The sequence below is a fragment of the Mus musculus genome, chromosome 7, assembly GCF_000001635.26.
Source record: "Mus musculus strain C57BL/6J chromosome 7, GRCm38.p6 C57BL/6J".
In the NCBI taxonomy this organism is placed as follows: Eukaryota; Metazoa; Chordata; class Mammalia; order Rodentia; family Muridae; genus Mus; species Mus musculus.
The window spans coordinates 37,161,216-37,186,810 of NC_000073.6; the positions used below are offsets into that span (position 1 = coordinate 37,161,216).

The 25,595-nt window shown below is 46.1% G+C and overlaps 1 long non-coding RNA gene across 1 annotated transcript; it reads right to left on the reverse strand.

Moving 5' to 3' along the window:
* Positions 1-10,867: 10,867 nt before the first annotated feature.
* Positions 10,868-12,231, reverse strand: Gm38994. The gene is made up of 3 exons (XR_881982.1): positions 12,172-12,231; positions 11,288-11,448; positions 10,868-10,936 (listed from the first exon to the last, which is right to left on the reverse strand). It is a non-coding gene; the product is annotated as a predicted gene, 38994 (long non-coding RNA).
* Positions 12,232-25,595: the final 13,364 nt, after the last annotated feature.

Below are 25,595 nucleotides of genomic sequence, written 5' to 3' on the forward strand. Positions count from 1 at the left end.
CTTGTAGGGTACGGGACCAGAAACACTGAGAAGCGCTGTCCCCATTCACCACCCACCATTCAAGAGCTGGCTGCCACCAGTCAAAAGCAAGACTGGCATTGTGGCAACTCCCTAGTCCTGGAACTGCTGGCAAAACCATGTCCTTCGTCTTAGTAAGTCCTCCTCCTCTGGTAAGATTTATCCTCCCAAAGCCGAAGTCACAGCACGGTCATGGTCACAACCTTCAGTGGATTTCCATCACATATCACATAGCATCACAAACCCAGCATCAAAGCCTCTGCAGGCCTTAGCCCACCACCTCCCTCTTCACTGGACTAGCTCTTGGCTGAAGATATGTGCTTTGTTTCTCCAGTTCTAAAGATCCCCTGAGGCTCTTCTTCATCCTTAGAAGAACCTGCTTCTCTGACTCCCCTCTTGCATCTCTCTGCAATTATAACTTGTTTTTTTTACTAAGCCAGGTAGTCAGTTTCCTTGAATAAAACCCCATGATCAAGATGTCTTATAGAAGGAGGGGTATATTTGGGCTGACAGTTCCAGAGGATGAGAGTCCGTGGTGGCGGCATGCCACTCCAGCGGGAAGCTGAGTGTCCACAGCTTGAACTGTGAGCAAGAAGCAAAGAACGTGAACTGAGAACTGAGAATGAATGGCTCTAGGCTTTGGAACCTCAAGTCTCACTGGTAGGGATGCACTCCTCCTAAGCCAGGCCACATTTCCATATCTTCCCCAACATACCAGTGCCTGTGTGGGGCATTCCCATTCAAACCACAACACAGAAATGCAAAGCAGCCTTCCTTAGGTGACAACCCCAATATAAGTTATCAGCAGACATCATCTCCCCAACTAGATGAGAATCAGAAGCCTAGAAAAGACACAGTCCCTATGTCTATGGTCCCCTCTGTCTTTCATTACCAGTGTTGTACAGGGAACTCAAGCACGTAATAGATAATATAAATATGCGTGACACTGTGTTAATTCATTGATTCCTTCATTCTCACAAAGCCTACACTCAATACCCCCGCCTCTTCTGAATCCTTCCCAGGTATCTTCAGTCAGAATTAATCTCTTGCCTCTCGGTGTTCCCACACCATATTGCTTCCAACATCCAATTAGCATGGATTAATTAATGTGTACATTTGCACGCACTCCTTTAACAATATATTTGAAACCTTAGCTGGGAGGTGCCTCCTAGGGTGTGTTTTCCTCTCTCCTCTAAATTCCTTAAACTACAGACCTGATTTGTCTCCTTAGCACTCAGGACAAAGGTTGAAAGGAATTGAAGAAGAAGATGATGTTAGAGTGGACAGACTTCGATGAATTTTTTTCTGAAGGTACATCTGCAATATCATGGGCTTCCTTTGAGCTTTTAATATCTGCCCCCAAATCAGTTACAAAGACAAGCATATTTAAAAGCCAGCTACCTGTATGGTTTGAATATGAAATATGCCACAGTCTCCTGTTTTGAGCACTTGATCCCTAGATGGCTGTGTTCTTGGGGTGGGAGGGGGGACCCAGGGACAGAAATGTGTTGCTAGGGGTGGGTCTTTGAAGGTTAGAGCCTGCCCTGGCTTTGCTCTCTCCGTCTCTGCTTCCTTGTCACCTCCCACGTTATTTGTTCCTAACCACAGCTCTCACCACAGGCTGTGCCACAGTGTCCTCATCTCTGTGGTAGATTTAAACCCGTAAAACCAAGATCTGCAGGCAACACTTCCTCCCTTAAGTTGATTTTGCCAGGGATCTTGTCTCAGCATTGAAAAAAGGAACTAACGTATTGATTTACACCAAAAGAGAGATTTATAAGCTCATATGAATCAACCTAGTTGCCCATCTGTGGGGAGCGGGTGTGGCGGCAGTCCCAAAGGTGCCAGGGACTGCAGCTAAGTCATATGACTTGCACCTGACTTCCTCATATAAGACACAAACATCTTGAGTGCTGCGCAGGTGTACCAGGATTCAGGTGAATCCAATTTGGTGGAGATTTGCCCCTGCTGCCCTGATTAGCTGAAGCTGCGTGCCTGGTGAGGTGGCGTGGCCTGCTGTGCGTGGATGGGAACTGAGAGTATAAAAGAGTGAGAGGCCCGGGTTAGAGGGAGGATTATTATTCGAGAGAGGATTGTTATTATTGGGAGATATAAACGAGGGAGAGATATAAACAGGGGAGATATAAACAAGGGAGATATAAACAAGAAGAAATAGGACTGAATAAACGTGTGCAGAAGGATCCTGTAGCAGCGTCGTTCTTGCTGGCGAGTTGGGGGCGCGCGCAAGAAGTGGTGCCGAAACCCGGGACAAGAAACATCTTCAGGCACGAGCGAAGAACCCCTGCTACAGGGAGGATTCAGAACTGCATCACGGGGAAGGAGTGGTTAATGAAGTGTTCCTGTAAAACAGACTGTTGAGAAGGATCTGGCGTGGATTCAGAACTCTTCAGCTGGGGAACGGTACTGATGAAGAGAAAGAAGAAAGATGAAGACTGAATAAACTGCTGTTAGAAGGACTGGTGGTCGTGTCGTTCTTGCTGGTCGAGAGCAGACGCGACAATTGGTGGCCCATACGGGGAACCGACTCCCCCACCGAGTTCAGAACTTTCAGCAGTCAGTGGTTGCCGGCAGGGTAAGTTCACGGTGAGTGAAACTTGCGACCCCAGGAGTTTGGGAAGGACCTCGGATAAAATAGAGGTGAGCATAAAGTTGCCAGGAAGTAGGCACAAAGTAACCCAGGAGTTTGGGAAGGACCTCGGATAAAATAGAGGCGAATATAAAGTTGCCAGGAAGTAGGCTTTGGGACAAGTTAAGGTTCCTGGTTTTGGGATAAGTTAAGGTTCCTGGTTTGGGGACAAGTTAAGGAACTATGATAACCTCAGTGTAGTGATCAATAGATCCTCGCTGTGTAGTTATGCTTTTTTCTCCCATTGACCCTTTGTGGGTAGGTCTGATAGTTTTGGTCTTGTTTGTTCTGATATATGGACTCTGTTACTGTTTGAATCGAGAGGCAGTCAAGACAGGTCAGAAAATCCTTATAGAGCAACAAGAAAGTATGTCGGAAGAGAAGGGCTTAAAAAGAAAAAGGAAAAAGAAAGGAGACACAGTGTTATCAGGTGGACAGAAAGGACAAAATAAAAGAGCCGAGGCGGAGGAGGAAGGTGAATTAGCTTCTGCTCCCCCTCCCTATGCCTCCTCGGCAGCCATCTATGGGCAGACCTTCTGTCCGGAGGTCTGGAAAGAGGATAGATTCTCCTTGCTGGGATGTCCTATTTTCACTGATCAAGCTGAATTTGCATGGGATAGAGATATGTTGCTTGATCAAGGTCGATTTGCACAACAACAGACAGGATATCCAGTGCAGGTGTTTAAGCAGGTGAATCAGATTGCCATAAGGGCATGGAAATCATTGCCCAACAGAGGGGAAGCTAGTGAAAACTTGACTTTCATATTGACTTCCCAGATGAACACACAGGTGATTGAGGTTATGGTCTCATCACCACGAGGTATTGTGTCCATCTCCACTGGGGATCGACCGGATCAGGTGTTGATGTGGGTGAGAGGGTCTGTTTGTGTGTTTCCACAGGACCAGACGGAACCTCTTTGGGTGCCGGAGAGATTGGTGAGACGCTGCAAGAATGAGGCTCCTGATCCAGTTGCCCCTGTGGATGTGGTGGATGATCCCACAAGCACAAAGGATGGAGCCAAGATGGGAGATCCTTTCGGTATTCCAGAAGCCGATACCAGCTCGACATGACATTCAAATTTTTCCACGCTTTTTGATCCCTGAATTCCCCTTAAAGAGATAGCCTCTCTGGCTATCTATCCCTTGCTTCAGGGAAGATGAGCGGGGATGAGAGCCCTGGGATGTATGCTTGTTATAGTGTGTGTGTGTTGTGTGTTTGGCACATGTGTTAGGTGCAGAGTGTGCGGCCCGCACTTTCGCCATGGTAGCGTAGGCTTTTGCTGCAGTGGAGGCGGGACAATCTCCTCAGATTCGGTTTGCCGCTCTAAAAGAAATTATGCTGCATTATGCCGTGGGGTGCGAGGCTAAGCACTGCACAGAGGATAGCTTGCTGTTGGCATCCTGTGGAAGGTATGTCTGATTGCATGAAGGTTCAGTGTCCTAGTTCCCTTCCCCCAGGAAAAACGACACGGGAGCTGGCCAAGACCTCTCTGGGTGATGAGCCTAAGGGATGGTTTTGTGTAGGGCCCCTATGCTTGCACACTGGGGATCAGACCTCTACCTTCACCCATGAGGCTTGCTTGCAGCAATTAAGATCTGGCCATAAGTTAATTAACATCCTGGCCTTTTGATGCACCTGCCGCAAGCAAAACACAATCTCCCCAGGAGTGGCTTGGCATGATAGAGAGGTAGTCAGTGATAAGACTCCCTGGGCATGTCACCAACCTAAGACAGGGATCAAACCAATGCTGTTTGTCTCCCAAAGACAGGTAAGGGGCATGGTTGCGAGGGGCTATCTACAGACATTCTCTCTGCCAAAAAAGAAAAAAGGGGGAATTGTGGGGAGCGGGTGTGGCGGCAGTCCCAAAGGTGCCAGGGACTGCAGCTAAGTCATATGACTTGCACCTGACTTCCTCATATAAGACACAAACATCTTGAGTGCTGCGCAGGTGTACCAGGATTCAGGTGAATCCAATTTGGTGGAGATTTGCCCCTGCTGCCCTGATTAGCTGAAGCTGCGTGCCTGGTGAGGTGGTGTGGCCTGCTGTGCGTGGATGGGAACTGAGAGTATAAAAGAGTGAGAGGCCCGGGTTAGAGGGAGGATTATTATTCGAGAGAGGATTGTTATTATTGGGAGATATAAACGAGGGAGAGATATAAACAGGGGAGATATAAACAAGGGAGATATAAACAAGAAGAAATAGGACTGAATAAACGTGTGCAGAAGGATCCTGTAGCAGCGTCGTTCTTGCTGGCGAGTTGGGGGCGCGCGCAAGAAGTGGTGCCGAAACCCGGGACAAGAAACATCTTCAGGCACGAGCGAAGAACCCCTGCTACAGGGAGGATTCAGAACTGCATCACGGGGAAGGAGTGGTTAATGAAGTGTTCCTGTAAAACAGACTGTTGAGAAGGATCTGGCGTGGATTCAGAACTCTTCAGCTGGGGAACGGTACTGATGAAGAGAAAGAAGAAAGATGAAGACTGAATAAACTGCTGTTAGAAGGACTGGTGGTCGTGTCGTTCTTGCTGGTCGAGAGCAGACGCGACACCCATCAACAGATGGATAATGAAAATAATTTGGTTGTGTGTGCATATTCTCTATGCATACATATTATATAGAGATAATATTCAGTTCCAAAGAAAAAATGAACTTAAACATGTACAGAAAAATAAAAGGATGGACTTAGAATGTATAAATATTAAGTGAGGCCATACAGTCTCAGAAAGAAAAAGATTCACATGTTCTCTCTTATATAAGGAACTTGGCCAATAACACGTGTGTAAACAAACCTATATGTAGGTACAAAGCCGCATGGCGTAAAGGGGGGAAGAAGGGCTAAATACCAGGGGGTGAGGAGACACTGAAGTCAATGTTGGGCTGGGGTTACGAAAGAGGATGTGACGCTGACTCTTACCTAGTTCTAATCTGGTCATAGGTCATTTGGTTTGGGTGATAGATAAGTGCATAAGACATGTTTAAAGTATAAAATGTAACGTGCCATTCCCTGACTTCCGTTCTGTGTGCCTGCTCTGTGTGTATTGTTTCGATGGGCTGTACAGATTTGAAGTCAGGTTGATTTTCTTGTGTGATGTTTTTTTATTTGTTTGCAAGTTATTTTTAATAATAAAGTTTATTTAAAAAGAAAGGAGAGAATGAAAGAAAGAAAGAAAGAAAGAAAGAAAGAAAGAAAGAAAGGGAGAGAGAGAAAGAAAGAAAGAAAGAAAGAAAGAAAGAAAGAAAGAAAGAAAGGAAGGAAGGAAGGAAGGAAGGAAGAAAGAGAGGGAGAGATAGAGAGAAAGAAAGAAAGAAAGAAAGAAAGAAAGAAAGAAAGAAAGAAAGAAAGAAAGAAAGAAAGAAAGAAAGAAAGGAAGGAAGGAAGGAAGGAAGGAAGGAAGGAAGGAAGGAAGGAAGGAAGAAAGAAAGAAAGAAAGAAAGAAAGAAAGAAAGAAAGAAAGGAAGGAAGGAAGGAAGAAAGAGAGGGAGAGAGAGAAAGAAAGAAAAGAAAGAAAGAAAGAAAGAAAGAAAGAAAGAAAGAAAGAAAGAAAGGAAGGAAGGAAGGAAGGAAGGAAGGAAGGAAGAAAGAAAGAAAGAAAGAAAGAAAGAAAGAAAGGAAGGAAGGAAGAAAGAGAGGGAGAGAGAGAAAGAAAGAAAGAAAGAAAGAAAGAAAGAAAGAAAGAAAGAAAGAAAGGAAGGAAGGAAGGAAGGAAGGAAGAAAGAGAGGAAGGAAGGAGGGAAGGACAGAAGGACAGAAGAAGGAACCATGTCTACACTTAAATCTGCCAGAATCCTGATTCTAAACAATGTCATCCCACCCTTGCTCTCTCTGCCTCTCCTTGCTTTGTGGTGGCTCTGCTCTCAGGCGGCCCTTCCCTCTCCCTCATGGTGCTAAGATAGCTGCCAGAAGCTTCAGGCAAGCAACTTCTCTAGCAACTGGAGAAGCAGATTTTCCCTTTTGCCCATACAGATTTGTTCATTTTGATTGGCTGGACTTAGGTCATGTGACCTGCACTTCATCTGGTCCAGTTGTACCTTGAAGATATTTTCCTGCTTCTCTCAAGAAAACTAACTTTGGCCTCTCGTGCTGTTGTTTCCTTGTGGAAGAAGCCTTTCCATTTAGCCTAGCTGGAACCATAAGGAGCAGCCATTTGTACGGAAGTGGTGGGGGTCCCCCCTGCCAACCTGCAGTCAACAAATCTAAGTAGGTGATCATCTTCATGTTAGCAGGGACCTTGGACACCCATTTCTCACATCAGCTTCTCAGTCTGGGCCCCAGAGTTACAGAGCTGTGGGGAAAGAGGTGCCATCCACCCATGTGAGCTCTAGGCTGGTTACGGCTGAGAGAGGAGGCAGGGATCTAGAGGCAATTGCCAACACAGGGCCTACATTTGTTGTTTACGCCATCTTCGTTCTGCAGGGCTGAGCCCTAGCATCCCGGAAAAGGACTAACATTAACATCCCAATGTCTGCTTATGAAGGATGACCGGAAGACAGAGGAAACCATCTCTGTGCCGAATATCTTTTGTCAAGTTGACACAGGCTAGAGTCATCTGGGATGAAGGCCTAGACTATCTACGGTGGGCAGTGCCACCCTTTGGCAAGTTCTAAGCTGTATAAGGAGGACTAAGCAAGTCACAGACAGCAAGCCAGTAAGCAGCGTTCCTCCACGGTCTCTGCTTCAGCACCTACCTCCAGGTGTCTACCCTGACTTCCCTTGATGATAGACTGACACCTGGGATGTAGAAGCCAGACAAACCCTTTCCTTCCCAAGTTGCTTTTGACCATGGTATTTATTACAACAACAGAAAGCAAACTGAGACACCCCTACCACTCAAAGGTCAACGGCTTTAGCCTACTCATCAAAGCTGCTTCCAGAAAAAAAAAAAAAAAAAAAAAGCTATGCAATCCCTGGTACAGATTCTTACCACTCATGTCCCCTAGGAAAGCAAAAGAAACCTATATACATCGTTGTTAGGGATTCTTGAGCCATTCCCCTGTCGGCACAGTTAGCCAAACAACAGCTAGAGGACAAAGAACATTTGTAGTAGCGTGATTTAGGGTCTGCCTTTGCTGGAGAAGCCATCTTCCAGGCCTGACTTCCTTCAGTGAGCCAGTTTGGTGCTGATTTCTCTGGCAAGCAGACCGGTCTCCGCAGCAACACCTGCTTTGAAGGCAACCATTCTTCCGCACAGCCCGAGGACCACTGGCCCCCACTGCCAAAGTAGAGCCAGACGGGCAGGGAGCAAGGAAGTCTCCCGTTTGACCCCCTACTGTTCCGGTTTGCTTCTCGTGGCCACTGTGAATGAGGTTTAGGTCTGATTGATTTCATCTGTGAAATGAGCTGAAAATCCCTCCCAGAGAGAAGCGTTCAACTCCCCTCCTCAGCCCAGACATGCCAGATCAATCAGATTGCCCACCACCACCCGGCACAGGTGGGCTCGTGCGGAGGGCTCCAAGAGAGGAGAGCTCACAGGCCTTGTGGCAGGAGATCGGCACACAGTGTCCACATCCTTCAGAGCTGAAGCTGCCCTGTGGTTGCAAGGCTGAAAAACAAGGAAGATGGAGTCCAGAACAATCCGTCTGTCCACTTCTGCCTCGTGTTTGGATATCACGCACCTGGCATTTGGGGCTGCCTTCTTGTGGTTTCTCAAGACTAAGCCCCCAGAGACATGCATGGGAAGGACTTCTAAGTAAACTTGATCCAGGAAAGACACTAGTTGATTGGGTTAGGAACTGAGCTAAAGGCATGTGTCCATCTGGAAATTGTCAATCAAAGAGGAGCAGGATGCCACAGTGAGAAGCTGGACCAGTCTCACTCATGGGGCATCCGGTCAATGGCCATGAAGAACAGGTCTCGGGACTGTGTCACTGAGAGGAACAAGCAGTCTAATAACTCCTGGCTTTTGTCGCTAGGCTGACACCGTGTCCTGAACACAGAACACCCCAGAGAAGTGAAACAATAAGCCAAAGGCATGAGAAACTCTCTGCAGCACTACAGTCTGGATGCAAAAGCCCCTGTGGGTGAGCACTTGGTCCCCAGCCCATTATGTGGTGTTGGGAGGTTCTGGTAGTCAAGGGACCTAGATGGCTGATGTAGGCCACTAGGTTTACGCCATAAGGGTTAGTACCAGGTGCCACCACCAGTCTTATTCACAGTTTCCTGGGCTTGTAAGCGTGAACAAGGCAGGCTGAAAACACTCACTGTCAGAGAAGCCTCACTTCCCACCAGGACAGACTGTCCCCCTGAAGCCACGAGCCAAAATAAGAAAATAACCCCCTCCTTGCTCCAGTTGCTTCTGTTGGTTTTGTCCCAGTGAGGAGTGAAGTGGTTAATACCTGTAGTGACCTCCAAGGTTCATTTAGGGACAGCAAGGTCAGTATGGTAGTGTTGGCTCCAGCTGTGTCCTCAGCTCCTTAACTCTTCCTTCCCCCTCAGTTTCCATGCCTCCTTTCCTCTGCAGCCTGTAAGATCTTCCATGGAGCCATAGTCTTCGGTATCTATGTGGTCACTTCAGAAAGCCCCCTTCAGTCCCCAGAATCAGAGTCACCCTCATTTTAATAGGAACAAAGGGCGGGCAAAGGAGAGGCAGAGGATGGGGGGGTCAGCTGTAAGCAGGCGTCAAGGAGGCTGGCGCCCCTGGAACCAGGGGCCAAGCCACTGTCTCCTTTTTCTCATCCCATCAGGTCCAGGGCTTTCATGTCTCAAAGGACATTAATGCAAATTTTTATAATTTTCCTCTTCATCTAAAAGAGACTCTGGCTCAGTTGTCTAAGAGGCACTGATGAAGCTGACGTGAAAAATCCCATAATTGGTTGCCAATATCCAATTACTCCCGGGTAATATGAAAGTGATGGCGAGGCAAGCCAAAAGGGCCCAGCCTGGGAACAGCCGATCAAATGGAGGCTTGGCACAGCCCCGATTCATGGGATTCATGGTCACAAAGAAGGGACAGGGTACGACTTGGAGGACACAGGGAAATCCCACCCTCAGCCAAGCATCTCCGGAGCTGTTTCCCCTCCGGCAGAGCCTTTCCTTGGGCTGGAAGATGATTCAGTGTCAACCAGAAGTCCCAGGTAAACAGGCCAGTCACAGGCTTGGAAAGTGACCGGTATAGGCCATGCCACACTCAGCAGGCCCTGCCACCAGCAAGCCAGGACATTATCCTCTGGGCTCCTGCCTCCCTCTTTTATGCAGTGGGCCTGTCAGGGATGGTGAGAGGCCGGAAGGAAATAACTCCATTAAAAATATGTCTTCAGGTTGAAGTATAGCAATGGAAAGACAACCAAGGCGTGCTGCCTCCAAAGGAACAGACCAGAGCCCAAACCTGGCAGGATGGCTCCTGGGAAAGGACAGGCGATTGCATCTGGATGCTACTCCATTTATACTTATGAAAATAGGTGGTTGCACAAGCCTACAAGCCATCAATCCCAGACTCAGGACAGTCATGAGCTGGAGGGCAGCCTGGGTACATAGAGATATCCTGTCTCAAACAACATCAACAGTAATAAAGCATCTATTGAGGTAACTATTGAGAAATGGACACCCACACTAGCCCCCAAAGACTGAGTGGTTTCAGAACCTGCCTATGAAGGCAGTGGTCACTTTGGTCCCAAGGAGGTGGCTGACAGTGAGATGCCCACCTCCAGGCTCAGGGTGAGGTCAGGGGCAGAGCAAAGAGGATGAGCCCTCTGCTGTTCTGCACTGTATCATGTCTACAAATAAATGAGGTAATTCAGTTTCCAGGACACGTAACCTTTTCACTTGGCATAAATTGTGATCACCCAAATAAATACAGGAAAATCACATTAAAAACATATATATACAAAGCTCATTCATTCAAGACATTTTCCAACTCTGAAAAATACCTGTGTCTTACCAAGAGTAGGAAAAAAATGTTAATTCAGGACTTCATGCGTCTAGGTACATCCTTGTCAGCTGCAGAATAGGATCTCGTGATTCTTAATAGCCCAAATGACCTCACAGTTGCCCCTTAGAAAGGTCAAAGGTCAAAGAACACCCCCCCCCCATTCTGAATTTGCAGAGAGTGAGTGAGATGTATGACCAGGTCACCATGCAGTGCCAGGAATGTCTGAGCAATAATCAATTGCAAATTATGTCTTATCAAGTTAAGAGTCAAATGGAAAGGAGACTGTGGCTGAATATTTTTATCAAAGCCATTTGATGAGAATGGAAATTACCTTAAGGCTTTGAAGAGAAGTTTGGAGAGGATCCTCAAGGGCCACCACCTTCAGGGCAGGATTTGCAGCCAGCTCTGTCATACAAAAAAGAGCCAAGGGTTGGGAGGAGATGGCTCAGAGGTAGAGCATTTGCCTGGAAGTGGGCAAGACCCAGGTTCCATCCCCAACATTGCAAATTAAAGAAGCAAGACTGGGAGAGGCAGAGGCCCAGGGGTGTGGTCTCCAGGGAGGTCTCTCCTCCCCACAAGGACAGGAGGACCACAGTCCCTCTCTGCTCACCCTAAGTTCCAGCCAGGGTTCTATTCTCCTGGGGTCTGATTGACAGGAATGAGTAATCCTTGGACCCCTGAGAACATGGGCTATCTCTGTCCTTTGTGTACCATTTCTGCCGAGAGAGCTTCGTCCCATTCATCACGGCCTCATACCAGGGTTATAGGGAGGTCAGTCGTCACCAGCGTGCCACAAGGGAAGCCGGACCAGGATGTAACTTGGGGAAGAGGGACCGTCGCTGTCAACCCCTCAGAGGGGATTCTTGGCTGTGAGCATCTTCTCTACCAAGGCTGTTAGAGGCAGGGCTCAGACAGTTCTGAGAACAGAACAGAAATACTGCCTCAAAATACCATTCGGCGATACAGAGCAGAGCTCGTGGGACTCACATTTCACACTGCGTTGGGAGGCTGAAATGCCAGGTGAAGCTCTGCTTCCATCCCACTGTCTGGCTTTCGCTGGCCTGCATAGTTCATGTGATTGGGGAGGAGGGGCTGTTAACCCAGGCGTTGTGTTTGGGCTCCTCACGCACACAGCACTTTACAACTTACATGAGGCATGGTTTTTTGCTAAACTTCGGTGCTCATAATTTTTCAGAGAAGGAAAACTTGATGTCTTCCTTCCCCTGACACGTAACTCGGCAGAGCTCAGAAGGAGCAGCCTGAGGTCACATGGTAACAGAGCTAGGTCAAGGTTAGTACAAGATATACCTAGAAAAAACTCATTGTCATCAGACAGTCTGGAGTATATCCTGAGAATGGCCAGAAAATGACCTCTGATGTAAATGGATGCAGGTTGGTCATGCATAGGTCATCAATAGACTGCCCAATGCTTTACATCGTGTCTGGAGGAGAGGGGTGAGTTTGAGGAGACTTGGGGTCACCATGTGATTGCGGAAGAGGCATGAGATGGATGACAGGAACATAGGAGCCATTTGGTGGACAGTCTGTGGGTCAGCTTGTGCCAAAAATGAGTGCTATGGTATACTCTGCGACACAGGGAGGAGAATTAAACGAAGAATCAAATCTCAGCTTTAACTCACCAAGGCTGAATGGTCCTGGCTGTAGTTACCAACCTGGTACAGCACTAGGGAACCTTGTACCTGAGGAGGAAAACAGAAACATGCCCACCAGCTCCGTCCCTAATGGATAGAAATCTTTGCTAAACTCAACAAAGCACACACGGTAAGGGATAGGTGCTGTGAGATGACGTCCGATCTATCTCCTAATTTCTCAGATGCTCCGGCTGCAGAGACTGTAGTTTGCTACAAGGAAGGGTGAGCGAGGTGGAAAGTCCCAAGAGTCTTCCTCTACAGCTGCATCTGCTCCCTATAAAAACCAGGGACTGTTCCCCATGGAGGAGACACGGAGACGTGCAGGGCATCAAGCCTCGGAGTATCCTTCCCAAGATATTTCCAGGTTGGCATGGGCTAGTCTGCTGGTCCTCCCACCCTGGTGATGGACATTTGTAAGAACGAATAATCTATGGTGGTAAGAGTCTTATTTTGTTAAAATGACCCTTCACTCCGTGGTCCCTGCTGAATACCTAGGACTGCCTGGAGTCCGTAGACCACAGAAACATCTTTACCTCTGGGCTTTAATTATGCTTGATTTTAGCTTCTGCTGAATGATCATTCGTCTTCCTCTAAGCCCCCATTTTTCCCAGAGCAGTTTCTTGATGTTATTAGAGCTGTCTATAAAATATGAATCCCAATTCCATGATAGTCATAAAAGCCATAAAATTCTATGCCTGCCATGAAAATATTACATGATTTACTTTTGTGTGGAGTACATATTAAATCTCAGTAGTGGGATAGGAGTTTGGCTCTTCAACATCACGAACTTTTAATAACACACACTTTGCCTTAAATTCCTATTATTTTAAGTTCCCTTTCTCCATTTTACAATAGCTCTTCATTTCAAAATAGAGTCAGAAAAGAGCCCTGGTCATATTTATAGATAAAAGTTAGTAGTCGCGGTATTTCGAATTCTTTTCTCCCCTTTTATGGCGTTTGTTTTTGTCATGTATATGACATGATTTGTGTGTTGTTGTGCTTCAGTTTTATTTCAGGCTCCTTTGGAGCAATATCAGGCGATTAACCAAATCTTCCTGCAATGAAGCTGATACTACCATAGCTAGGTTCAGGGGGCGTGTCTGCATAAATCTGCGTGCACACACACACACACACACACACACACACACGGGGGCAAGGAGAGCAACTGTATGAAATGGAGGAGCAGGAGAATACACTAGAGTACCCCTCTTTTTCTCAACGCTACCCATGGATCGGTAAGTGATAACAATATGGTGTAAGAGATGCAGAAGGGAAGACTTGGCTTGGCCTCTGGACAGCACAGGAACTGGGAGAAACAGAAAAGATGGGGCAACATCAAGCCTAAAGTCCTAGGCTTCATCGTGTAGCAGCTCAGAGGATGGTGAACGACTGCACGTAAGGAGGTACTGCCCAGTCTGCACAGCCCCCCAGAAGAACCGATCCCTACCCTAAATCCTCAGCTCCACACGTGCCAGCTTTCCTGCCCATAGACCCGTAACGCATTTCAAACGAATCAAGGGTGGAGGGCAGATTGGTTTCCAGCCTGGAGGGTGCTTGTGACATTTGGAATGAGTTGAAACTGATCTAAGAGATTTTCATTTCAAAAGATATCTGATAGGATGTGTCGATGGGGTGTTTCACACACCTCATCGAAGTTCAAAGACTTCGGCCATGAGGACGGTGATCCCAAGGTGGAGAGCAGATGTGTACAGCTGCAACAGAAAGGGGGCTCCTGGTACTCAGACCTACCCACCAGCCATCTAACGTAGCACGGAGAGAGACAAAGGCTCATGTCTGATCCAGGCAGGCTTTAGGTTTATGATATCCTGGCCCACACTAGGGGATTCGCACTGGTCTCCTCTGAGCCTCGCTAACTGTTCCAGCTCACACATCTGAAAAGATATACAAAACTTCTTCTCAAGGTGGTCCCCTCAGAAGGAGGAGACAGGGACGACAAAGAGGAAGGAAGGAGTCAAAGTGAGGAGATAGGGTTTATTTCCTGCAAAGGGAAATGCCCGCCTCCTCTGTGGGCTGTGCCCAAGTGCAGACAGACTCACAAGGCCTTTGACAGATTCCAGACTGTAGGGAGTAATGGAATGAGCATTGGTGGTGAAACTGTGAGCTGATGCCCGTGAATCTATATGAAGTGAAGCCACTGAAGCAACATGTAATTAGGAGGGATGTGGAAAGTCTGTGTTTCACTCACTTCTTGCATCCACTCACTGCCCAGTCAAGATTTATTAGTTCTAAGCCCACCTCAACCCCTTCCTAGCACCCCATCCACCTGTGGCTTCCAGTGGATATTACTCCTCCCTCTGCAGCCACCCTACCCCGCAGGTGGGCCAATGTCAAGATTTGGGAACAGCTCTCTGAACCCCAGGATCTGCATCTTAGCAACCTAGCACCCTGCTGTTGCTAGGTTGCTGGGAGTAGTAGAGTCCTCTGAAGGCCCTCTGGCCCCCATAGCCACCTGTATTTAGAATGCAAGCTGTGGTTATTTGAATGAGAATGACCTCATAGGGTCACATAGTTGAATAGCTGGTCAGGTTCAGGGGGTGTGGCCTTAGAGGAGGTGTGTCAGTGGGATGGGCTCTGGGGTTTCGAAAAGACTTCTGCCATTTCTAGTGGTGCTCTCTCTACCTCCTGCCCTCAGATCAAGGTGCAGCCTCTCAATGCTCCTGCCTTTGCTCTGCCATCCATGGGTTTAAAAACTCCGAGCCCATCTAAATGCGTGCTTGCTAGGAGTGCTGGCACAGGCTTGTGATCCTAGCACTGGTGACCAAGGCAGGAGGCTATCCAATTCAAGGATAGCCTGGGCTACAAAAGGACTTCACTGCTGGCTCAGACTACATAATGAACACCTCTTCTAAAAAAATAAAAATTATCTACAAAAACAAACAAAGAAACCATTTTTAATGTTTTGGGCATGTGGACCAAATGGATTTGAAAAGGATCTTTGCAAGACTGAGTAAGCCAACTGATTCAATTAAAAATAGCAGAAATGAGAAGCTGGGCAGTGGTGGCACACGCCTTTAATTCCAGCACTTGGGAGGCAGAGGCAGGCAGATTTCTGAGTTCAAGGCCAGCCTGGTCTACAGAGTGAGTTCCAGGACAGCCAGGGCTATACAGAGAAACCCTGTCTTGAAAAACCAAATAAATAAATAACAAAAGAAAAAATAAAACAATAGAAGAAATGGCATGATAACTAAACAAGCTAAGCTTTGTGCCAGGAACCAGAGCTTCGGGTGGAACTTGGCTTCCAGTGTGACGCTTCTGTCAGGCTTTTCTCAGTGGCTGGCAGTTGAGAGAACAAAAGGCAGGAGAAATCTTCACAAATGTTAAGTTTTGTGAGTGAAAAATCAATCAAGACAGACAGACAAACTTGAAGGGGTAGTGGGCTGTTGTAATACATAGGGCCGCCTGTGACCCGGTGACTGCTTCCCAGAGGACTAAAAAAATCACCAGAGGTGAGGGAGGGTCTCTCCCTTTCTACTCCTGTGCTTAGTATCATCCACCTGGAGGCTTCTTCCCCCTGGCCTCTAGCATTCTGCTGAGGAACAGTATCTCTGTTGCTAAATGATTTGTCTCCTTAGTGGGTCTTACAGCCATCGCCTCTGAGACTAACGACCTTCTGGGAGAATGGAGAGATTGCAGCCCTGGGGTACAGGACACCACATAGGGAAACTACATTATACCTATTACCTGCTCCTGGACTTTGAAAGAGTGCCAGTTCTCACAGTCTGGCCAAGAATAAATAAATAGGATCCTGGGAGCCTCTGAGATTCTTTTGTTAGGTCTTTATTTTATTTAATTTAGTTATTAATTATTTTATTTTTATTCATAGAATTTCATAGAATGCATTTTGATTACATTCATCCTCAACTCCCCCCTTAACTCCTCCCCTTAACTAACTCCTCCCCTTAACTAACTCCTCCCCTTAACTAACTCCTCCCCTTAACTAACTCCTCCCCTAACTAACTCTTCCCCTTAACTAACTCCTCCCCTTAACTAACTCCTCCCCTTAACTAACTCCTCCCAGGCCAATGCTCATCTCCCTCTCTGCTTAACATCATGTTCTCTTGTAAAAAGTACTATACACGCTGATGTATGTTATCCATATAATTCTGTGAGTGGGAAGAGGTTCACGATTTCCTGCCCCTCAACAATGAGTGATTGACAGTGAATGACTTAGATTCTCTTCTACAGAGTTACCCTTTTGGTCCAAGCAGAGCTAGGGAATATTTATATCAACTTAGAGTCACAGCTCACATGTGTTTTGGTCGACAATGATGGACACAGTCTACTATGAAAGACACTCATGATCTCTACTATGACAACGGAGCTGGAAAGTCCCTATTGCCCAGTGATGTTGTAACCATCCCGGTGTTTGTGATCACATGGTGTTGATGACAACGGCGACATAGCACATATCATTATATACAGTGTATAACGCCTGATAAGGTAATATATGACTAGGCTATACTTCATCTCATTATTTTACCTACATTGGTATGTTTTCTGTGACAGAATCTACCACATTAGAGCCAGTGTGGCATCTGGCCCTGAGTTCACTTTTTCTCTTGATGCCAAGAGGCTACATCCCGGCAACTGGCCTACCCCTCCTGGGTATTTGTAAGAGCATTCTACATTGTTTGCACAGTGGCGACCTTGCATGGAGATTAGTCCCTCAGAAAGCAATTCCAGCACTGATGAAGGCAAAGCTATAAAACATGGCTTAGGCTTGAAGTTGTCAATCACAAGGAGAGTACCACTAGGCTTGCAGACCAAGGAGCCAGTGCAGGGTAGAAGGCTTGCAGAACATGAGGAGACACAGCTCCCCCCTCTCTGACACCATGCCTCCCTTTCAAGGTGAGCCCAGCTCTGGAAACCCTGCACTGATAAACCCGTGTGTCTTGACAAGAACCACCTACTTCCAGATTCCACAAGGGTCCCTTACCAGCCTACCATCACCTTAGCAGCTGTGTGTGCTGGCCAGCTCACTCTGCGCTCTCCTGCTCTGAGAGCAACTCGGCCCTGCATTAACTCTCAGGGAAGTATAGTCCCCTGGCTCTTTTGACCCAAAACCACTTGCCTTGATGTCAAAATTTAAGGACTAATAACAAACAGATGTGGGGCATTAACAAAGGCTGTCAATAATGTCTGCTTTTGTTCAAAGAAGAAACAGGAGGAGGACAAGAGGAGGGAAAAAAATAGAACCGCCCACCCTCCTTCCTTTCCTTTGTAAGCTCATTGCTGTACAGATAAGTCACAAGCTGCCTCGCTTTGAGCACCTTTAGAATCTTTCTAAGCTGCTACATGGTTGTCCCCAGCCCCAGGGACTTGAGGACTAATTACCACGTTGACACAGTTATTGTCTTCTCCATCATCAGCTTGCATGAACGTGTGCACCATGGTGTCAAAATTGACGTACATGTCAATCATTTGGCCTCCTGAAACAGTCAATTAAAATACACACGAGGAGATTTTTTCTCAAATTTGTCATAACAAGATTTTGCATTTGCGTATTTTTTAACTAAAGATAAGGATCCTGTATACATCCTCTAATTTGTTATCGAGTATTTATTATGGGAAGAGAGTCTTTTTATTCCTAATCACAACTCATTAAAATCGAATATTATTCTCGACAATCTACCGCTGAAGACTCATCACCGTTAGCAGGAAGGAATAAAAAGCGTTTTTCAAATGAAACTTCATTTGAAGCATTTCTCTCTGGAAACAGTCCAATGTGTGTGCAGGGGAAAGAGTATAACACGTGTAATCAAATGCCTTAGTGAAGAAAATTTACTACAAGAAAAGAAGAAAGAAAGAAGGAAAGAAAGAAAGAGAGAGTGAGAAAGAGAGAGAGAGAGAGAAAGAGAAAGAAAGAAAGAAAGAAAGAAAGAAAGAAAGAAAGAAAGAAAGAAAGAGAGAGAGAAAGAAAGACAATGAGAGAGATAAAGAAGAAAAAAGGAAGGAAGGAAATGGATTGAGGCAGGGAGGGAGGGAGAGACAGAGAGAGAGGGGGAGGGAGGAAGGAAGGAAGGAAGGAAGGAAGGAAGGAAGGAAGGAAGGAAGGAAATGGTTGGAGGCAGCGGAGGAAGGGACAGAGAGAAAGAGAGGAAGGAAGAGAAGAGAAGAGAAGAGAAGAGAAGAGAAGAGAAGAGAAGAGAAGAGAAGAGAAGAGAAGAAGAGGAGAGGAGAAGAGAAGAAGAGAGGAGAAGAGAAGAGAAGAGAAGAGAAGAGAAGAGAGAGAGAGAGAGAGAGAGAGAGAGAGAGAGAGAGAGAAAGAAAGAAAGAAAGAAAGAAAGAAAGAAAGAAAGAAAGAAAGAAAGAAAGAAAGAAAGAAAGAAAGAAAGAAAGAAAGATGGAGGAATCTAAAATCCTTTGCAAAATCTGAAGCAGGAACCTATGACCAAATCTGAGGGCTATTTCAAGGGTACCCTAAAGAAGAAAGAGGGGAGTAGGCTAAGCATTTGCCTTCCCTGCTTCTGAGTTTTAGCCCTGAGCCCCTTTCATCCCCAGCCCTGCACTGAAGCTACTGGGTACCTTGTTAGCTATGTGAAGCTGTTTGTTCCCTGTACCCCTCACGTTCCAGCCAGAGCCGACATTCAGATCATCGTTACACGCACAAAGAGGCCACATTTGTAATTCTCATGAATGTCACCCCATCCACAGCAGGCAGGCCGTCGGAATAGGGTTATGAATACTCCGTTTGCTGACTGGGATGATTCTGGCATTAGCGATGTGGCGTTTCCCACATGTTTAGCCTGAAAGAAGACATTTGTTTGGACTGTATGCTTCTGTGTACTTTTTTATTTAAATGCAATAAAATTGACAGATGACTCCTTTTTTGCAACAGGTTTGGAGGAAGAAAATATCGTGATTTTGTCTGCCCCCCCCCTTTTCCCCTTTCTTCCTTGATGGCTGTTTAGACAGCGGTCTTAAAAAATCACTAGTCACTAAAATCCCTCATGCCCGTTTCATATTGTGTTGATTCATATTAAATTCATGACAACAAAAAAGCAACTTGAGGCACTTTTAGAAATGACCGCTCTTTAGTGTGCCTCTCCTTCCTCCGGGCTCGGTGGGCCCAGCGCCCATAAAGCTGCCTGCTGTCTTGTGTCATGAAAAGAAACAGCTTTGCCTGGGAATGCCATTACTGTGTAATGAGGCGTGCGGCAAAATATACCTTCAGCAGCCACTTGATGAAGGCTTGCTGACACACCAGCCCAGACAGAAATGTTTTTTTGTATGTTCTTCCTTATTTTGTCCATCAATCACATCATTAGTCAAAGCAGACAAGCCTGTCAGCCGGGGCCCAGATGCGGAGTGGCAGGCGATCAGCGGACAGGTGTTCTAGCCCCCACCCCCATTCCCTCCCGAAACGCGCACACCCAAAAAGAAATCCTGAAATGAGAAAGGAGCCAAGACCTTGTTTCAAGGGCTGAGACGTCAACAAGAAAGAAAAGGCACGAAGGGCAGAAGTTCAGAAGCCCACTTTGAGCGACCTGAGCAGCAGGGATTCATGGGATTGTTCCACTGAGCGAGAATCGGGACTCAGTTCTGAAGACATTGAAGAAATCAGGGAGGAAACTAAGGGAACACACACACACACACACACACACACACACACACACACTCACAGGAGAAAGAACTAATAAACAAATGGATAAGTAAATAAATGAAGCCCTGTTCATTTCTGGTGGTCAGTGAGGTATTCAAACACAACATTCAAAGACAATAAATAAGAGCAACTTCCTGGGTGACCCTCTTTGGTATCGCAAATGCATAAAATTAAATTGGATAGTTCAGATGCCTGGGGCCACCCAAGCCTATCTGAGCTATCTACCTGACACTGGCTGGGAAATTGAGGGCTCCAAATGGCTAGCTTCTGTAGCAGCGTGGCCCATTTCTAGAGAGCTACAGCATCCTCCGGATATAAGCCACCCCTCCTTTCCTAGGGATCTCAAGTTTCTTCCTCCTAGGCTTCCTTTCTGCCAGGCATTCATTCTGTCTGGGATGTAATAGGTTAAAGAAACCAAGCATATGGAGTCATCTTCTCCGGTTAATTTCTAGCTTTTCAAGCAATCCCTGAAATGTGTGTGTAATGAGCTCATTGCTTGGTTACCCTTGGTTACCAAGGAAGACCATCTTGCTGAGCCTCTCCTGACCTCGCCCTGGCCATTTCAGCCCCTGAATGCAACCTAAAGGCTTCCTAAGGGTCCAGTTTGGCTGAGATGTTACCAGGCATCATGTCACACTTCCCTTCTTTAAAGCAGGCATCCTGTGTTAGAATAATTGTAATTATACTATGACACTAAAACGAGAGTATAGAGTCTCAGGTCCACTACCTCCTTCTTTTACCATATTAAATTAGCACAGCACACTTTTACAGTTACTGAGTCTATGAGGCACATCATTATGGACAAAACTCCACCTTGTATTCAAATTTCCTTCTTCATGTCTTTGTTTTTAGGCAGGACCCGCCTAGCACGCCTGGCGACTGAGTGTCCTTTAGACTCTGATGTGGCAGCTCCTCAGACTTCCTTTGTTGTTTTTGCCCAGTTGTTTTGAGGAATATCTATATATGCCATTTTTATTAAATATTCTCTTTTTAAATTTAGATTGTGTGTGTGTGTGTGTGTGTGTGTGTGTGTGTGTGTACTCAAGATCAATTACACCTCAATAAAAATAGTGCTTGAAAAAACAAGTCAGGAGGAGAACCTTGAGATGGGGAGGAATTAGGACCAAGGAAAGGTCAGAAGTCTCTCCACAGCACTGGGGAGAAGATCTGATGCTCCAATCTTCCCCGGAGTTGACCTTTCTAAAGATGCTGAGCAGGTAGGGAGCGATACCTGATACAAGATTCAAGCCCACACTTCCACCTTTAACTGGGAATTAAATCTGCAGATATTCCCTCTGGGGCTTCCAAAAGGAAAGCAAGAACACCATTAATCTAAGAAGCCCTTATATGCCACCAAGGCAGGACTCCATTTATCTGGGCTAGTGGTTGAGTTGAGCAGGGACCATGGAAACACTGGCTAGAGGGACACAAAGTGCCATGGGCTGGGGTCCTATGAAGGCCAAGGATGGGAGTATAAGATCCCAGCCTCCCAAGATGGAGACAGGTGTTGGCTGTAAACTTATCCTTCTGAGGGTACTTCCAAGGAGAGGAAGACAGACAGACAGACAGACAGACAGACAGACAGACAGACAGACAGACAGTGAGCAACAGAGAGACAGACAGAAAGACACAGAGAGACAGAGATAGAAACAGAGGAAGACAGAGAAAGACAGAGACAGAGAGCTCTCCTCTTGCTTTTTCCACAGAGCTCAAAGGTCTCATGAATGAGAAAGTGGGTCAGTGGGTCAGTTTAGGAATTAGTGGTCAGTTCTGATAAGTAAGAAAAGCATTTGCTTTTTCTCCTGTCTCAAAATCCTATCTGACAAAGAAATAGTGACTCACAAAAGAATTCTAATTACCGCAGCCCCCAACACACAGCAGCTTGGTACCTGGACTCTGAATATGATATGTGATGTTGTTAAATTCCACTTTCCCTTCCATCCTTGCGAGGACCCCAGGTTTTCCAGCTCATACACATGTTTTATGAGCCTGCCTTTCAGCCAGAAGGTCTGTGGAAAGTAAAATAAATGAATCCAACACTATTCATTTTACATCATCTGACGTTTATTCTTAGAAAAGACAAGTGACAAGTGACAATTTGAATGCTACAATCACACCGTAAGGATCTTGACGTTGGATGCACACTATATTTCAAACATCAATCAATCAATCAATCAATCAATCAATCAATTGTACAAAGCACTTACAGTGTAGGAAGCCAAGTGTATAGATGGCGCCTTGGCTTCTAAGGATTTTAATGATTGAAGAATCAGAACCATGTTCTTCCCCACTGGGAGCATGGGCTAGGTGGATAGACTTGAGAGGTCATCTGACTCATAGAACCATCAGGAGACACAATGGACTTTTCAGATGTTATTTTTTTTCCTTAGGAATTTGGGAAGAAAAACCAGAACACATTGTCAAGTCTCTGTGGCTTCTAGCTTATAAATGAAAATTCTCATTCTCAACAGGACAGGACATTTGAATGAGAAGTGTCCCCACAGGCTCATGCCTTTGATCCTTAGCTAGTGGTGCTGTTTGGAGAGGTGACAGGAGGTTCAGCTTTGATGGAGGAAGGACATCACCCGTGATGGGCTTTGAGAGTGCATAGCCTCACCCCATTTCTAGTTCACTCTCTGCTTCATGTTGATGGTTGAAGATGTGATCTCAGCTCTCCATTCCTGTTTCATGCCGTATCTCCTATCATTATGGACACTCCCTCTGGAACCATAAGCCCAGGTAAATTCTTTGTCCCGGTGGGTTGTGGTAGCAACAGAAAAGTAGCTAATACAACACTGATACAAGAAAAAGGTTCTAAGGAAAGATTGTCCTGTTGTGTTTGTTGGAAGATAATCAGCTAGTGGGGTTTAGCTACGACTTTAAGTTCCTCAAGGGAGTTAGGGAGATGCCTCATCAGGTAACTGTGGGTGCCAAAAACTAGAAGATCTCTGGACCTTGCTGGCTGGCAGCCTAGCTCCAGGCCCAGGGGGAGACTGTCTCAAGGGAATAAGGCAAAGTGTGGTAGTGTGGTAGGGTGAGACACCAGATGTCCTTCTGTGGTATGCACACACATGGAATCACATGCACACAACCATACATATTCACACACACAACTGCACACCAAGACACAAACACACACCCAAACACACACACACACACACACACACACACACACAGCTTAGGTTCCAATATGAGAAAGTTAAAAGATGCTGGGACTTTTAAGAATTGGTGCCTAGTTGAAGGTTACAGGTCATTGCGGGTCTGCCCTTGGAAGATATAAAGGTAATCAGGAGAGGCCAGTGAGATGGTTTGGCAGGTAAAGGTGTTTGCTGCCAACCAAACTTTCTTATCTGAATTTGACCCCCCCAAAATCCACATGATGGAAGGAAAAACCTAACTCTTAAATGATGTCTTCCGACCACCCTATGTGTCATGGAAAACATATGCACATGTGCCTTCTACCCAACACTACCCCACACAAAATAAAGGTGTAAAATGTTTAAATAAGATCATCATGGAACTCTCCTTTCTGGCCCCCAATGCCCCGCCCATGCGGTTTCTCTTGCAAGTACTCTGGCCATGATATGATGCCGCTCACAGGTCTTCATTACATCCAGAATTGTGCTGTTTGGATGATCAGTCTTCGAAACAGTCAATTTAGTAAGCCCCGCTTCTTATAAAGAATGCAGCCTTGGGTATTTCACCACAGTAACAGAAAAGCCACTAACGCTGTGTCCCAGAGTAGAGTTCCATCGAGAGAAGTTCAATGGGTTGAAACATGTCTCTGCCTTGAGAACTTCCTTCCAATGTCTCTTGGGAGAAAAGGTGTGCTTTCTCAGGTTGACGTGGGTTCTTCCTTCCTAGAGCCTTGACTATTTCTGTGGAAGGAAATAGTCCTTCCAGGCCTGGGTATAGTAATGGAAAGAGATGTTATTTATCCGGCATGGGGGAGGGAACCTCCTAACCTTGCTTATCATCTCAACACCAGCCATGCAGAGAATGCCACTCTTTTAAGAAGTTTATGACCACTCAGTGGCCTTTGTGAGTAGCAGAACTAGAGTGCATTTCTGGTCTTGGAGTTTCCATCTGTCCCTTCATGGGCAACACCAGCAACAGGCAGGATTCATGCATGCGTGGCTATCTGGAGCTGGTCACAGGGCAACTCTCTTTTCTAAATGTCATACTAAGGAATGTTGGCAGGAGGTTTCTGCATATTAGGGAATAATTATGTTTATAATGAGATATGAGATAAAAGGCTTGTGGCTCCATAGGTGGAAAATAAAACTGAAAGAAAATTGAGGCAGAAGCTTCTATTATTTGAGTCAGACATGGCCTCCAAACATCTAAAGGTCAAAGATTAGTCACCAGTTTGTGATACTCCTGGGAGGTGAGAGAACCTCTAGAAGGTGGAGCCTAGTAGCAGGAAGTTAAGTCTTTGGAAGTGACTCCTTGATGGGGATCCCCCGGTCTCTCTCTTCCTCTTTGCTTCCTGGGCTGCCATGAAATGATAAGCTTTCTCTCTTGTGTGCTCCAGCCAAGATGAACTATGTACCACAGCCCCCAGAGCAACAGACCAACCAAGCGTGAACTGAAATCTCGAGAACAGTAAGTCCAGATAAATCTTTCCTCCTAAGAAGTTGTTTGCTTCGGATATTTTGTCACCGTGATGGAAAGTTCACTGACACAGGTGCTGAGGTTGGAAATAAGATCTCATTCCTTCTCTTGACTAAGCTCTTCATAAGGTACAGCCACCAAGGTTGCCAAGGTCCCAAGACGCGACACCATTATTATCAAACTTTCTGAGATCACCCAGTGCTCACGCATCAGACCTGGGACATAGAGTTCGGTTTTTGTACAAAGATGGTGCTTAACACTTTCAGAAAAGGTGATGTGCTCCTTCATGCTCAATAGACAACTGCATTCTAGAACTTTTTAGGGCATAGAGTGCAAAGCCTAGCCAGTGGCCTTCAGCTGCTTCATACTGCTTGGCCAGTGGTCTTATGGATGGAACAGGGAACCTATGAAGCAAGAGGCTTCCTAGGGTGCAGCTCCAAACTGCCTTTGATTTCCTGTGCCTACCAAGCAGCTCCCAGCCAGAGACTCCTGTGCAACCTTTGGAAATATCCTCTTGTCTTGAATTAACCAGTATTTTTCATGACAGTGTCTTCCTGTGTTTCCCACCTGTGATATCTCTCTCTTCCCCTCTGTCTCTCTGTCTCTCTGTGTCTCTGTCTGTCCCTGTGTGTGTGTAGTGTGTCCTGTGAGTCTGTATGAGCCTATGTGACTCTGCAAGTCTGCAGAAACCCACTTGTCCTTGAGAAGCTCTGGCCTTTCTCCTCACAGTTCTCTCATTCCGACTCAGGGGTGTTGTGAGGTGAGCCAGATAGGTGAAAAAGTGCAGTGCCCTGTGCAGTCAAAGGGGTTCCTTCAAACTCATATTGAAATATATTTATTTGGAGAAGATGGGAAGACATTCAATTTGGAAATAAAATTACACACGTTTGTTCTTAAGACTTCACTTCAAAGGTAAGTCACCATAAACAGTAAACAATTTCAATATCTCTGAAATGCAGAGTGGTAGAAGTCCTTACGATGTTTCCTGTCTACCAAAGTGTAGACAGAACCCTGTTCTCTTGCTTCTCATTAGATTTACGAATACCACAAAACCATCAGAGGTCTATCTTCCCAGTAAGTTTTTATCATCCTGTTTCCATGTGTCCTTAAACAAAATTAAATTAGCATGCAAGTGAGTTGATCTCTTGATTTCTCCCACACTGAGTCCATGGCA